The 11597-nt window shown below is 38.0% G+C and overlaps 1 pseudogene; it reads right to left on the reverse strand.

The window, feature by feature from the left end:
* Positions 1 to 3606: 3606 nt before the first annotated feature.
* Positions 3607 to 11597, reverse strand: part of LOC136851038 (ornithine decarboxylase-like) — a 12619-nt pseudogene continuing 4628 nt past the window's right edge.

An 11597-nucleotide genomic window follows, 5' to 3' on the forward strand; every position in this document is an offset into this window, starting at 1 on the left:
TCAATTTTAATCATCGTTACAATAACAGCTTTATCAAGACTGCCTCGTCCAGCCGAGACAATTTTTGATATGTGTGTGTAAGAGAGAGAGAGAGAGAGAGAGAGAGAGAGAGAGAGAGAGAGAGAGAGAGAGAATTTCGAGATGATCTCATAAGTTCATACCTCAGTTATCCAACACTGATAATCAAGAAGACCATTTCGTTGATAGAGTCAAATTCTCCACGATTGGAAAGCAGCTGGAATGATTTCTGTAATGATTCACCTTTTTATTATCACAGCCTTCTCTTTCTAAAGAATTCAAAAATAATGCAAGCAAAATGCATGACAAAACGCGCCTCAAGTTAAGTGGGTAAGGGAAAATGTATTTTAGCATTAAGATTTAGCTCTATTTTTTGTGAAATTGAATTTTTGTCTTCGATCATAATGTCTCTTCTTTTTTTAGTTACAAGGATTTTCCACGTTCTTTCTCCTGGAAATCATTTAAGGCAGAAATTAAGGTTTTTTAGAGATCATATTATTCACGACCCACCAGTGGAAATTGCTCAAAACGTGGGTTTTTATTATTTTTTTCTTGGATTATACTTATTCTTATGGTTGATTTTGGTCTAAGTAAGTATGTTAAAAATTGCAAGATAGCTTTAAGGTTTGACAGGTTTTTTTTTTAGGTATTTAGAGAACACTTAAAAAAACTAGCAAGAAAGTTATAGGTCCGGTAGATTGGATTCCTTCTCTCTCTCTCTCTCTCTCTCTCTCTCTCTCCCTCTCTCTCTCTCCTCTCTCTCTCTCTCTCTCTCTCAACACACACTATTATCAAATATGTCACAACTTGAACATACGAAAACTCCATATCCGAAATTCCAGTCGAGCCTCTGCTGTTATTCTGTGTCGCATGTTGGTATCTTTTTTTTTTCGGATATGTGGCTCTGCCTTTGCTGGGAGTGTATGGAATATGCTTACGCTTATTCTCATTTAGTTTCTATACTCATGATCATAACCATATTGTAGCTCACTTATTGTTGTGTGGCTCCCATAAACATCTCTCCATTTGTTAATCTTTTGCACCACATTCTACGTGTTTTTCCTATACATACCTCCAATTATTATGCTGCACAACAGCTTCTTTTTCTGAGCAGTATTGGCCACCATGTTTTCGTGGCACTCGACAAGACTGGCATGGTCGTAGGCACCTCTCTACCCATCAACTCTGCCGTGTGGACAACACTGATGGGGAAGCCTGGCAGAATTTGCCCGCCTGCCTTGCTCTCTGCCAGGCATGCCCGCTCGTCTGGACGGGCCTTAAGAAGAGGGGCCTTAAGGCCCTACTGGTTCCCCTATGGCATAAGCCATATTCTTGTCTAGCACTGAGGAATCACACCAGACTTAAGCTTCCTTGCTCAATCCCGATCTCATTCCAAACTGAATAAGTCTCTTGTTGGATGGAGAAGGCAGACGAGACTCAGGAGAACTGCCCTCTAAACAATGTTCAGACTTGGACTACACGCCCCCCCCCCCGCCACAAAAAAAGACAGATGGTAGGAACGAGTACATTCACCACCTCTCTCACCCTCATTTTGTACCCTTGATGAATTTCAAGGAAGAGAGGTGCAAGTGACCAGAGATCCCTCCCTCAATTGTGGATGCTTGTATTGCATGTATGATTGGTAGCATGGATGTCCCAAACAAAATAGCAGTGGTTCCATTCTACACACTCCCAGAGAAGAATAAGAATGAGCACCTACCCCATAGTATGAGCACAAATGGTTAAATTTTCTCACACACTCGGAGTGAAGAGGTTGGTGACCCTCGTCCACATACAACCCCTTCGAGATATAGGAAGCAGAGCTACCATGCATAAGGAGCAGAGCTACCATGAGACATCACTCTCACTTGGCCCACAGACCGAGCATGCTCTGAGCTAGCACATGAGGTGGAGGCAGTCCTTCTTTCAAGTAGGCATGAGCAGGAGAGGCTGCCTTGCCTGAGGTGCCACGACCACACATAGGTGATCTCTTAACCCCACTCCTCACCAAAGAAGTTGAAAGTGTGCGTGAACCCATTTGGGATTCTTTCGCAAAGTCTTTCTTTTGTCTTCACTTACACAGTGGAGAAGAGCCTGGGGATGAGGAGGCAAAGAAAACCGAGTTCAAGGAAGGATATGATGAGTATGATGAAGAACAGGAATGATGACAAAGTTTCCTGCCATTCTTTCTTAGGCTGCTCCCACATCCCACACGAGTTGCTTAGTCGAGGCTAGAACCTAAGATGCTGAAGAATCTATCAGAGGAACAGCTACCACAAGTCCCACTGCAGTGGAAGGATTCCCTTTCTTCAGAGTAGATGAAGACATGAGACATTATCAGCGACAATCGTCATCAGAAAATTATGGTGGTCTAGGAGATAAATTCTTTTCCTCCTTTAGTAGTTCATCAAGAAAGGTTGTTAACAATGGATTACCTGGAATAAATTCTTTTCCTCCTTTAGTAGTTCATCAAGAAAGGTTGTTAATGGATTACCTGGAATATCCAGTGTATGCCAGATCTTCAAGTATTCAGTCGTTAACATCTTACTTGCTGCAGGAACATCATCGTCATCAATGTCAGAGAACCTTCACCTTCTAAGGGAAGGGCATGACAAGGTCACTCTGGAGCAAGAGAGCTATCCTTCCTAGATGAGGAAACTCTCTTATGAGGTGGTTAAGTTAATGGAAGCCAGTGGAAGGAAAGATTGTGTAAGGAATCTCAGCTTCCCTGGTGAGGTATAACCATCCCCTACACGCCAAGCAATGCTGACCAACACCTATTGTCCATCTTCTTGTGTTTTACAAAATTTTCTCAGCAAGGGGAAAATCGGTCGGCGCATTCCTCAGAAGAGGGACAATGAACACTTTTTTTTTTCCCCCCTGTACAACAAACAATGCTTGGGTGGGTCTACTGATGTAGGAGACAAGAAGAACCACACGGTCGGTCAAGTCCTCCACGCCAGCTTTGCTCATGTTTCTTCTCAATAAGAACACAGCAACAATGGCACAAGAAACAAAAGCAAAGCAACAGAAAAGCACACAAAATAAAAGTAAGCATAAGAGAGCTATTCATCCAGGTCCAAAAATCATATAAAGGAGAGGAAGACTGATAATTCCACACTTGATGCTGGTTGAAGAAAAAGTGACTGGATAGCTCCCCCCTCTCTCCACCAGGATGTTCAAGGCTGGTTCCTGTATGCACGCTGAAGACCCTCCATTTAATAGGCCATAGTTTGTATCACAAACCCTCTAGTAGTAACAAATTATATTTTTATAAATCTATCAAAAGGCCAATCCATGAAGCCTAGGCTGGATAAGTATCTGTATCGAGGGATCGAGACCCGGCAGTACCAATCCATTTATCACTTATAAATTCTCCTTCGGTGATAGTTCCCCATCGGGGATATTCCCGAGGTAGCGTGAATTTGATATTAAGCGACATTTGTAGCTTCATGATTGTATATAAATCACGGTGTGATAAAAATTTATATATATATATATATATATATATATATATATATATATATATATATATATATATATATATATATATATATGCATGTATGTATGTATATAAATAAAGTTAAATCTGATTTGGGGCATGATTTATTCAAGAAGTTTAAAAACAAAGAAATATTTAGCCAGATTATAGATGTAAATTTCTCCAAAAAATATGAGCAAAATAATTTACCTGTCTAAATATAAATACCCAGCACAAAAATATGGAAAATAAAATCTTAAGTTATCTTTTAAGTATGCTGTGTGATCCATTGAGATATAAAAGTACCTTGAAGGTTATTACAATGAAAATATTTATTTCAGTTAGTTAACTCCTTTAATTTGCCTATACATATGTATTCTTTAGCAAGGAATCATCTTTTGTCCATATGTACATACTTCAGTGTATGGAAGCAAAGATTTGCAGTAAACTCTGTTGTCATGAAAAAAACTTTTACTAACTTATCGAATTCATTTCCTTTATCTCATTCTCTTTTTCAGATTCATTCCAAATGTGACGTATTTCGCACTGTTTTTGCAAGCATGACCTATTGGGAAGAAAGAAAGAACAGTTTAGCAAATATGAAGATTTATTAAAAAAAAATTATTTCGTGTGGTTTTAAGAATACCAGGTCTTGAGTATGCAAGTAATTATTTCATTTAAGCTTATAAATACTGATATATTTCACAGCATACATTTCATTATTTTTTAAGGAAAGGTGCTTTTGGTATATTGATCTTATTGTCAGATTATAGCCGATCTTTTGCTGTTACGGGATTTTGATCTTAAGAGCAGCCTGAAACTATTTTGATGTTGTATGAGCTTATGTGAATCTTGATATCAGAGGTATCAGAGGTATCCTCGGTATATCTGAGTTGGGATGGTAAGTCCTCGGAATCTCAGAAGGATGTTAGGTTAAAAAATAGTCCGGAATTATTGTTTTGGCTCATTATTAAATAAATGGGGACCTTGAAAAGCAGATAGTTTATTCATTCAGTTTATGTAAACTGTTTCCTTAGTTTAAACAAAGGATCTAAATTATAATTGCTCCGAATTGTGGTGTTATTGCATTGTTTAGTTCTTCAGAATCCCACAAACTGTTTTTAATGTCATCCTGTAAGCAATCTCTTCCATGAAAATTGGTAAGCATGACTGAACAGAGCCTTTCTAAACGTGAATAAACACTGAATCTCAGAGCGTCGTATGAGGAGTGCCTATGAGAGCTCTATTGAGAGCACTTTAAATATTGTAGTTATAAACGTGCAAAGTGCTTCATAATTAGTGAAATTACCAAACTTCTGGGGATGCCACAGAATGAAGTGATGGTGTTGGGAACCCACTGAATGATGATGCGCAGACCAAGGTGTACGCTCCCATGTCAGGCCAATAGAGCCAGTCGCTGCATTCCAGACTGGGAAGGCGAATGTCCCTCTTCAGAACGTCTAGGGCGCAGCATGAAGGTCCCCAGATCATGCTTAGCTCCGTGTTCTCCTCAGATGCCTTGTTCTGAAACTTCAAGTGTCAAGGTCCTAACACTGACAGAATTTAGATTACATGGGCATTGCTTTGTACATCATTCAATAGTGAAGTGAAATTAAGTTAATGAATGAATAACTGAAATATAAAAAAAAAAGTTATTCAGCTAACGTTCCAGTTCAGAAATTTCAAATAACATAGGTTCATCACTGACTGAATTTAGGATACATGGTCAGGTCTTTACCACACGATTAAAAAAACGAAAGCTAATAACAGGGAACCCTCCTATGAAACTTGGGGAGTCTCAGATCTCTCTTTTATACGATTTCGAGCTTTCACTGGCACTATCTTTGTAACGCCAATAAACATTAAAGTAATAGAATTATAAGTCTCCAATAATATTAGATGATTAAAGATCTGTTTATTTACAGTCAAAATTCAAATGTTTGATCCCCGTAGTGCTCCCCATATTTCATGGCACTTAGTATTTTTTAATTGAAAGTGATAGCTTGATAACTATGTTTCATTTCCTAAGTAACAATTGAGATGGGCTATAATGGATAAAGCTGGCATACTGCTCTGAAGGTAAAAAACTAATTCTTTTCTATAGTAATTCTAATGATGGGCTTTATAATTGGACGAAGTCTGTTAATAATTAAAAACTTTACAAAGAGCTTTGTTGTTTACTTTACTTTTAATTGATATCATTCGTGGCTTAATGTAGCTACAGTTTAAACTAGAAAATATAACTGTCAAATCATGGAATATCAAGAAGGAGAAGAAGTACCAGTGAATTGGTTTTTGGGACTGGCCAGTCACACCACGAGCCAGAACAACACTGAACCTCAGTAACTTTGCTTAGTTCAACATCTTTCCTAGAAGAACTGTGGCAGACTGACCGTGAGCTTTTAAGCTATTAACTTTGTCAGCTAAAACTTAGCGGTGAAAGAGTCAAAACAGAGCAGCTTTGCAGCTCAGTCATTTTACCAAGACTACAGGAGAGAAAATTTCTCCCACAAAGCAGGTTGCTGTGAAGGAGATGAAGACGCCGTCGTTGATGTGGTACATTTTAACAGCTTTACCATCTTCCACCACAGTTTTCTTTGCCCTGATGCTCGTGGCAAGAGTAAACGCTGTTGTGGCGATGTATCTTCCCGGTTCTGCTATTATCTGTCAAAAATGCATGGAGAGCGCCATTATGAAATGATGTTAATCTTGGCATGCTGTGGGATTTTTTTGGGGATAAGTGCTAGAATTTTGTTTTAGATGATCTGGGGATATCTGGGTTGTGAGAGGGTGGATCCTAGATGTCGAGTATATGTTATAAACATTAGGGTGTATCCACACTATGGGAAAATGTCATAAACACACGTTGGTAATTTATTGTACACACATCACGAAGAGTTTGAATACAAGTTATAGGGTCTTCGTTGTCATAATCAGTGGTTCGTACATTATCCGGTATTGGCCAAATACTCGTTTCTACTTAAAGTAGGTGACTTGTCTTCAACCAGCTTCTTACACGTATGCGATAAGTTGCCAACATATGTTTATGACATGTTTACCTATAGTGTGGACGCTCCCCAACTTATCACATAGACATCAAAAACAGGTTGAACAGAAGTTATTGACTTACTGGTACTTCTAATCACTGTTTCATACAATTATCCAGTATTTGCTAAAGGTTCGTTCTCTGCTTATGTTGTGGATTTGTTTTATACCTGTTTGTGATGCGCAAGAGACAAGTTACCCCTGTGTGTATAACATCATTGAGTATACAGTAGTGTGGACGCACACATAAAATAAAAAGAAAATGAGGTAATGTGAGGTCTCCTACATCAAATCGGGCAACAGACAAAAGGCAAGGTTGCTAAAAATTAGATTCAAAGTTTGGCACTCTGATGTGTCTTCTTCAACAGGTAAATTGATAAACTTATACATAGCTTGAAAGTCAGTATGAAAGTCAATCTAAAAATGCAAATATGCCGAGATAAACTGATAAATCAATAGATGCCTTACATAGTTAGGTAAACAAAATAAGTTATTATCGTAAAGGTGCATTTATGCTGCTGTAAAACACGCCATAATCATATGCCAGTAACTTATCACATACATATCACAAACAGGTTGAAAACAAGTCAGCGACCATAAGTGGAGGACTAATCTTGGTCCATTTCTGTATTTTTGTATGAAGCACTAGTTAGTTAGGATTAAATTCCGACGAGAGTATATGGCATGCTTTAATTTAGCGTAGACGTATGGTTTTTTAATTAACCCATAATCAACAATAGCTGCTGGTAAAAGGCAATTGCAGTATTTCTACTACTACTACTACTACTACTACTACTACTACTACTACTACTAAATTGCATTTCCGGGAATTTGTCATGGTTTTTTGCCAATATCTTTCAAACCAATTGATTGATTGGTATGGTACTTTCAGACAGAGTTTATCACACCCTCCCCTAATTTTAGATAAAAAATTCCATGTCCAAAGACAAGTTTTAAAGGCACTTTACTCTTGAATTTTAGGACATAGCCAAACCTAGCCAGTCAAGATTTATGAATTCATTCGGATAAGCAGTCTTGGGGTACTTACCCTCCTCCCCCCTTCCTCTTCTTTAAACCCACCCTGTCTTTTCATTCTTTAAACCTCACTTCTCTCTCTCTCTCTCTTCTCTCCTCTCTCTCTCTCTCTCTCTCTCTCTCTCTTCGCAGTATTTTTATATAATGGAATGTTTTCAGGCACATACTAACATCGCAATTTTTCAACTGAGCAATGTAAGATGAAATGAGCTAACGACCTACATGGTTATATAGAACTGAGGGTCCGAAATCTTTGTAGTTGATGAATGAAATGTCGGTTAAACGACGGGTTTATTATTACTTGCGTCTCCAGTAACTAGAGAGAAGGTTGTGTCGTCGCTGTTCAGAGTTATGGCTTACATGTTGAAATGTGCCCGCGGATGCAGAAATGCATTTGCTATACGTCTCCTTGAAGTTTACAGTCGGGAGAAAGCTGCACAAAAATTAAGAATAAATCTTAATAGGTAAGATATTGCTTATGAATATATTTGGCGGTCATATATATAAGGGAATAAGGGAAAGATAAAACTGATTGATTGACATACATCGATGATATCGTGTACTTTGTCTCAAATGGTTATAAACTGTTTTGTGATTTTAATCCATTATATACGTAGAAGAGTGTATTCAGAATAAAATGAAATAACTTTTCATCACAAAATTATGCGAACAAAAAATCAGTAGCATTCACGAAGAAAGTAAAATACGCCACGGGGTGAAATGACGTCAAGGAAGAGTAGGGAGAAGAAGAGGAAAGATGGGGATAGTGAGGAATTTACTATAAGTAGATCCTCAGGACAAGTTCAGTAGTTACCAAAATCGTATGTCCGAAAGCGTTATCCAGTTTGCCTGCTACACCATCAAATTCAAGAGTAAAGTGCCTGAAAAAGCTGAATTTGGAAACTGAATTAATTACCAAACATCAGGGGAGGGTTCGAAACACACTGTTGCAAAGTACACACTTATCCATCAATTAATTTGAAAGATATTGGCAAAAACGATGACTCAGACTTCCTGAAATACATAATAATAATAAATAATAATAATAATAATAATAATAATAATAATAATAATAATAATAATAATAATAATACCTTAGTTTAACCAGACCACTGAGCTAATTAACAGCTCTCCTAGGGCTGGCCCGAAGGATTAGATTTATTTTACGTGGCTAAGAACTAATTGGTTACCTAGCAACGGGACCTGCAGTTTATTGTGAATCCGAACCCATTATAACGAGAAATGAATTTCTATCACCAGAAATGAATTCCTCTGATTCTTCATTGGCCGGTCGGAGAATCGAACGTGGGACTAGCAGAGTGCTAGCTGAGAACGATACCCACCCTGCCAATGAGGAACCATAATAATAATAATAATAATAATAATAATAATAATAATAATAATAATAATAATAATAATAATTATTATTATTATTATTATTATTATTATTATTATTAATCAAACATAGCACTTCAGCAGCAGAAAAAATCATCGGTAGGGGCATAAAAACGAAATAGAATCGCTGTAACACCTTTAGGTGATCTTGCGGAGGAAAGTATTCGTCCAGAGCGGAATTGACGATCGACGCGAATTTCTCCATTCCATCGCTGATTCTTCCTGGAAACCCACCACCGATGTCCAGAAGGGTCAATCTCATCCCCAGGGCTTCAGCTTCGTTGAACACCTGTAAGAACTAGTTTTCAGTTTTATTCCCTTTGGTGAATTGATTGACCTGGTAAAAATTGTAAGAACTAGTTTTCAGTTTTATTCCCTTTGGTGAATTGATTGACCTGGTAAAAATTGTAAGAACTAGTTTTCAGTTTTATTCCCTTTGGTGAATTGATTGACCTGGTAAAAATTGTAAGAACTAGTTTTCAGTTTTATTCCCTTTGGTGAATTGATTGACCTGGTAAAATTGTAAGAACTAGTTTTCCAGTTTTATTCCCTTTGGTGAATTGATTGACCTGGTAAAAATTGTAAGAACTAGTTTTCAGTTTTATTCCCTTTGGTGAATTGATTGACCTGGTAAAAATGGGTTGTTTTTCGGTCCGATAGGCTTCAGAATTTGTAGGACAGGGAGTAAATGACAATTGCTTTGCTCAGTACAGTTTCAGTTTGCGAGAGAATGCTAAAATCAGACCATCTTTCTATCCTGTAGACTTTTAAAGTTTGTATCAAGTGGAAAAGTTGGATCACTTTCTTCTCTGAGTAGTTTTTATAAATTTGCAGAATCAAATCTTGGCAGACAGACAGATGTTCAGTTTGCAAGGTAATGGGAAACCTAGGCCAATTTTCTTCCTGACAAATATCAATTTAGGTAATGGTAAAACTGGGCCATTTACCTTCCCTGGAAGTTTAAATTTGTTTGAACAGTACTAGTGAATTGTTGTTTTTTTTTTTATACGTTGGTTGAACTTATCGCTGCGAAGAGGTATAGTGTTAGTTGTCTGACTTTCTGTTCGTTAAAAACCAAGTGGATTATTCCAGGACGCCAAAACAGGGGAACTTGGCTGCTATATAATCAGAAATTTATCTTTCTATCGTTTATTAAGCGTCAAGCGGATTGGCAAGGAATTTACTTTTTCACGGACATGGAGGACCATCTCCTTAACCTTTTTACGTATTTAGAGAGGAACAGAATGATGCACAACGTTTGCTAAATGAAAAAGGTACACAGTCAAGCTCTGATGTTCCAAAACAATAAAGTTTTAGTAGACATTTTGTCCGGTTCTAGGAAAGACATGAAATGGACGCTAATGAAACAGCCATTTTTTTTTTAGATACAGACACTTATGCCATAGTCCTTCATCTGTAATAGACAATGAAAAACTACAGAAACTAGTGAAGGAATTGGTAAGTGGACATCAGGATAGGAAACTAACAAAAGACCTACATAGATAAGGATAAGACGAGGAATAAAGACATCATTAAAAGTAAACTTTGAAAGGAGCTTTCCTTGGTAGTGACCCCCAAGGGATTTAACCCTGAATGTATCCATCTTTGCGGGGTGTTTAGTACGAGCCCGTTTGGGATGACCGTAAAAAGACAGACATAGACTGTAAATATCATAAAGATAATGACCTCAAAGAAATATTAGTCCTAGATAACGACAACCGAACTTTGCTGTGGGCTAGTATGTAGGAAAGATCCCATTAAAATTATTTAGCATATATGATTACAATTAATACTGTTCACATGAACTAAGTTAACAGTTCTTGAAGTGTCATTTTCAAAAAAGTTTCCAGAGACTTTCCCATGAGCTTTCGACAAAACACCTCCCGGGAAGGGAAATTTTTTAAAACTCCCTCTCTAGAAACTCCCCCGGTGGCAAGATCCTTCTGAAAATCCTTTGCCCATTCCTTCCACATTCCCGTGGGTAAATTCTCACCTGTCTAGCCCAGGAAATAGCTCGACTATAGGCCTCTGGTTCCTGGCATAGTGAACCGACGTGGAAGGACACGCCCACAAATATCTAGCCTGGGTTCTTGGGCCATCGCTTAGGCTCCTTTGGTATCCTCCGTGGATGCTCCGTATTTGTTACCAAATTTGTAAAAAGCTTTGTGGGCATCACAGCGGATTCTAAGCACTAGTCTGTTAATTACAAGAGTTTTAAAAAACACTGTATTTTATCTAATGAGGTTTCGTTTGAGTGGTCTTCAAACTCAGTAGTTTAATCGTAATCATAGAAAGTATTGTAGCAGCAGCAAAGTCAAAACAACCGAGGAATTATGACTTATCTCATTCCCCAAGAAAGTACTCACTCTGCTTCTGGGTAACATTTCTTCACCTTCAGCAGCTCCTCGGGGCTGTCGAAGGTCATCAGCGGTAGATTGACCCTCGAAGCATACCTGAGGTCGTGCTCGGACTTGCACGGATGCGCGTAAATCATCCGGGAGGGGCTGACGCCTAAACTCATCACGTGTTTTATCTCATTCTGTTGTACGTGGTGGGAAAAAATGGTTATAAAAGTTTTGGAAGCAAACAGAAATGAAAGTACAATGGTGTGAAAATATAAATT

The sequence above is a fragment of the Macrobrachium rosenbergii genome, chromosome 23 (genome assembly GCF_040412425.1).
Source record: "Macrobrachium rosenbergii isolate ZJJX-2024 chromosome 23, ASM4041242v1, whole genome shotgun sequence".
NCBI classification, from domain to species: domain Eukaryota; kingdom Metazoa; phylum Arthropoda; class Malacostraca; order Decapoda; family Palaemonidae; genus Macrobrachium; species Macrobrachium rosenbergii.